At 38.8% G+C, this 4,497-nt stretch overlaps 1 long non-coding RNA gene across 1 annotated transcript; it reads right to left on the bottom strand.

Annotated features, from left to right (window-relative positions):
- Positions 1-202: 202 nt before the first annotated feature.
- On the bottom strand, positions 203-4,191 carry LOC114757787 (uncharacterized). Its single transcript, XR_003741612.1, has 2 exons — positions 3,934-4,191; positions 203-521 (listed from the first exon to the last, which is right to left on the bottom strand). It is a non-coding gene; the product is annotated as an uncharacterized LOC114757787 (long non-coding RNA).
- Between the last annotated feature and the right edge of the window lie 306 nt (positions 4,192-4,497).

Here is a 4,497-nt window from a genome sequence, read left to right as displayed (position 1 = left end):
GAGAGACATTTAATTCTAATTAATCTTTCTTTTTTAAATGAGAACACAATTCTAATTCATCTTTTAGCTAAGTGAAAACTTTCATAATGATATGATATTAATATAAACTCCTATTGTGGTGATTATTGGAGGCTACTTGTTATTTGCCCATACCAAAGTATATATTGGTTCTGTTCTTTACAATGGGCAGTAGGTGAAGATATGAAGAGAGTTTTGTTTTTTGGACCAAGAGAAGCATTCAAATAAAAGAGCCACAACAGCGTAGGAGTTCGACCAAACAAGAGTCCAAGCAAAGGACAAAAGATAAACAGCAAGAGTCAAAAGAAACACCAAAAAGCTAAAAGGAAACAAGGGAATGAAACAAAGACAGCGCATAGGCAATTCCTCCCCGGTCATGGAAATCAGATTAGTTGGCAGCAGGAGGGGTACTGTTAGATCGTCCAGACGTGGCTGCATCACGAGATAGAACGGAAGATAAAGAAAGTGTTGATGAGGGCATCCACCCTGGAGGGCACACCTTCCTGCAAACAGAGGATGCAACTAAATCAATCGCTTGGTTCCCTTCTTAGAGTGAGAAAGAGAACTTAAAATCAGACTGTGATTTGACTAAGTCTAGAGTTTCCAGGAAAATAAACCAGTTGCTCCAATCGCATCTAGTAGGGGAAAAGGTTTGAAGGCTTGAGAAAAGATCTTCATTATCAGTCTAAAAAATAACCGAGGTTAGGTTAAGCTCCCCACAAAAAAGAATTACCTTATGGACTGCCAGAAGTTTTGTAGCAAAAGCAGAAGTAGCAGTCACACCTTCCCCAAAAGCCCACAACAAATTTCTCGTGTTATCACGGCACACAATTCCTATCGCGGCAAAGTTATCATTTGGCATAAAAGAGCCATCGCAATTAATTTTGATCTAACCTGGAATCGGAGGTTGCCAAGAGGTGATTCTTGTAGAATTCTGACAAGAAGTTTCAGTGAGTAGGGAGTCTAAGGCATCCCAGGATTCTTTGACACTACTGCAAGCTCGGTTCAAAACAGTAATAGGATCTAGGGTTTTGAAGTTAAAAATAGCTTCATTCCTAGCTCTCCAGACCAACCAGACGATCCAAGCTATTAAGGAAAGATCCCTCTCTTCCATGTTTGATTGGTTGCTAAGTATCTTAGCTATCTATCCTTCAAAGGAGGTAATAACATTTTGATCAACTCGCAATGAAAGTTGGCTTCCAAACTAGATACACCTCACCCATGGGCAAAAGAATAAAAGGTGCTCTAGTGTTTTAGGCTCAGAGTGACAGACAGGACAGAGAGGTTGGATAGAGCAGTGTCTTCTAAAAAAAAGCCTCTCGAGTAGGCACAACTTTAGAGCAGCATCTCTAGATAAAATGTATAATCTCGAGAATTGTCTTAATCTTCCATAAGTTTGACCAGAATTCCCTAGAGAAATAGAAGGAGGTACTAGGTTTGGAGTTGGAGATATTATGACCCAAAATGGTCATTTTATAACCTTGTTTGACTGAGTACACGCCATTCCTAGCCTTTGTCCACATCAAGTTATCCCTATGATTGAGAAAGTTAAGTATGATATTACTTATTAGGGATAATATTTCTGTAGGGATTACATTAGATACGCTAGAGAAATTCCAATCACCATTCTCCATTATCAAGTCCACAGTAGTGTTTAGGACATCATTCAAATTCAAGCAAGCTTTAAGAGACTTACCCGGCAGCTCTGGTATCCAATAGTCTTTCTAGAGAGAAACAGATTTTCCATCACCCAGTAGCCACTAACTGTCTTTTTCCATTAAATCTCTTCCTGCTAGAATGCTAGTCCACATCCATGAAGCCCGATAGCCTTTCTCAGCTAACATAAAAGAAGAATTAGGAAAGTACACACCCTTAAGCACCTTGACCCAAAGGGTATGCTCTTCTTGAGTTAGTCTCCATGTAGTTTTCGTCAAAAGGGAATCATTGAGAATTTCAAAGTCCCTAAATCCTATACCACATGCAGTTTTGGGTCTTTTTAAATGCTCCCAGGCTTTGTAATGGAGGTGTCTGCCATTATCGCAGCCTTCCCACCAAAAGTTGGAAATAAGTCTGTCAAATTCTTTACATGATTTTTGAGGGAATTTAAAAGATGTCATGGGGTATATGGGTATGGCATTTACAACTGCTATATCATTGTTTCCCTACCTGCATAAGATAGAAGGTTCTGTTTCCAACCTTGTGTTTTTTTTTTTTTACCAATTGTTTCCTTTACAAAAGCTAGAGCTTGTTGTTTGGATTTTCCCCAAGTACTTGGGACACCCAAATATCAACCAGGATCTTTGGCTACTGGAATTCCCAAGATGGTACTTACATTTTCTCTGATCTTTGCTGGAGTACTTTTTGAAAAAATGAGCCTAGATTTGCTTAAGTTCGCTTGCTGGCCAGATAAGGAGCAATAGAGCTGTAGCAGGTTGGCTAGTTTTCTGCAATTACTTTCTTCGACGTTTATGTATAGAAGAACATCATCAGCAAAGAAGGAATGGGATAGCATAGGGCATTGATTTGTTAATTTGATGCCTTTTAACATTTTCCTGTCAACATGCTTGTTAAGCATAGTAGAAAGAACTTTCGCCACTAAAATAAAAAGGTAGGGGAAATGGGATCCCCCTATTTGAGGCCCCTTCCCAGATTTAAAGAGCTAACCTCCTACCTGAGAGACATATATTCAGTTGGACAGAAGACACACATGCCATGATCAGGTCAACCTACATCGAACAGAATCCCACTTTCAACATGACAGCCTTTAAAAAATCCCATTCAACCCTGTCGTAAGCCTTACTCATATCCATTTTGAGCGCAAATTCGTATTTTCCACCACTCATTTTTCTTTTCAGGTAGTGGAAAACCTCGTGTGCAGTGATAATATTGTCTTGGATTAGGCGCCCAGGGACAAATGCACCCTAATTCAGGGAAATGCACTTATGCAGAAATGGTAACCGATTAGCCAAAAGTTTAGAAACAATCTTAAAGGAAAAGTTGCATAGTCCACTCAGCCTGAATTGGGTTATTGACTCTGCCTTCTCTACCTTTGGGATTAACATCAAGTTTGTTTCATTAGGTTTACTCAAGTCACTTTTTCTGAGAAAAAAGTCCTTTGCAAAATCACATACATTCTTGCCTACTTCCTCCAAAGAGCAATGATAGAATTTGCCATTAAAACTGTCTGGGCCAGGTGCTTTGGACCCACCCAACTGAAACGCTGTATCTTTTATTTTAGTATCCAAAATTGGGGCTATTAACACTGCATTGTCTTCATCATCAATCACCATATCAACATAGCTTAACACATCTGAGAAGTCTCTACTTTCAGAAGCCCTGAATAAATGAAGGAAGTAATCTGCTATGCTATCAGCAATATCATTCTCATTATCTGCCCATGTAGCATCCTCTTTTTTCAGCCTTGTAATAGAGTTCCTTCGGTGTCTCTGGATAGTTGATACATGAAAGAATTTAGAGTTACGTTCACCCTACTTCAGCCACTGAATTCATGACCTTTGCCACCAATAAGATTTTTCCCTTTCCCAAGCTTTTTCCAGTTCTACATTTAAGTCTTCTGCCCTTTTTAACTTGTCTTCAGTGAAATTCCCTTCATAACACTTTGCCAGATTCACTTTTAACTTCTCAATTAATTTCAAGCAGTTAGGGAAAACTCTATTACTCCAACAGATAAGTGCCTTTCTATAATTATTTAACCTGCTAAGAAATTCTTCAACCTTACTAATATCTATGTTCACCATGCTATTCCAGCTATCTCTCAGAGTAATTTTAAAATCAGGGTGATCCAGCCAATAATTCAAATTTGAAGGAAAAGGGGGCTTGGCTTTAATATAGAAAAAAACATAGATCAATTAATAGTAAAAAGTGATATGAGCCTAGAGGTTCAAGATAAAATACCTGAGCTTTGGGAAATGCTTCTCGTAAAGCTACATTTGCTAGAGCTTTGTCCAACTACTCCTTGACATGAGCTTTATTAGTGCATTTATTACACCAAGTGTACTCAGATCCATTGAAACCCAGGTCTATTAAGCAACAGTCTGAGATTTGTTTCTAAAAATTCAAGATTTTCCTGATTGCTTTTAGCCTTCCTCCCCACTTTTCCTGCTCGCTAGTAAGATCATTAAAGTCACCTACACAAATCCAAGCCCCACTTATACCACGTGATATGTGTAGGATCTTCCCCCAAACGCTTCTTCTTTATCTCTCTTTTTGTGGACCGTAAACGCAGGTGATGAATCTAGGAACTAAAACTGTATTTGATGTCAGCGCACAATAAATAATGTTCTGTGACGAAAACAAGATATCCATTATAATCTCTGGAGTCCACCAAATAGCAAGACCACCACTTAAACCTTTTGGGCTTACAATCCAATTTTCATCAAAACCACACTGTCAGCATGTCCTCTCAACCACCTTATCCTTCTGTTTGGTTTCCATTAGGAAAACCAAATGGGGTTTATT

This window comes from Neltuma alba, unplaced genomic scaffold (assembly GCF_004799145.2).
Source record: "Neltuma alba isolate B1F8T4 unplaced genomic scaffold, ASM479914v2 tig00010631_pilon, whole genome shotgun sequence".
NCBI classification, from domain to species: Eukaryota; Viridiplantae; Streptophyta; class Magnoliopsida; order Fabales; family Fabaceae; genus Neltuma; species Neltuma alba.
The sequence above is the reverse complement of the archived record's forward strand: the minus strand, read 5'-3'. Positions and strand labels throughout refer to the sequence as shown.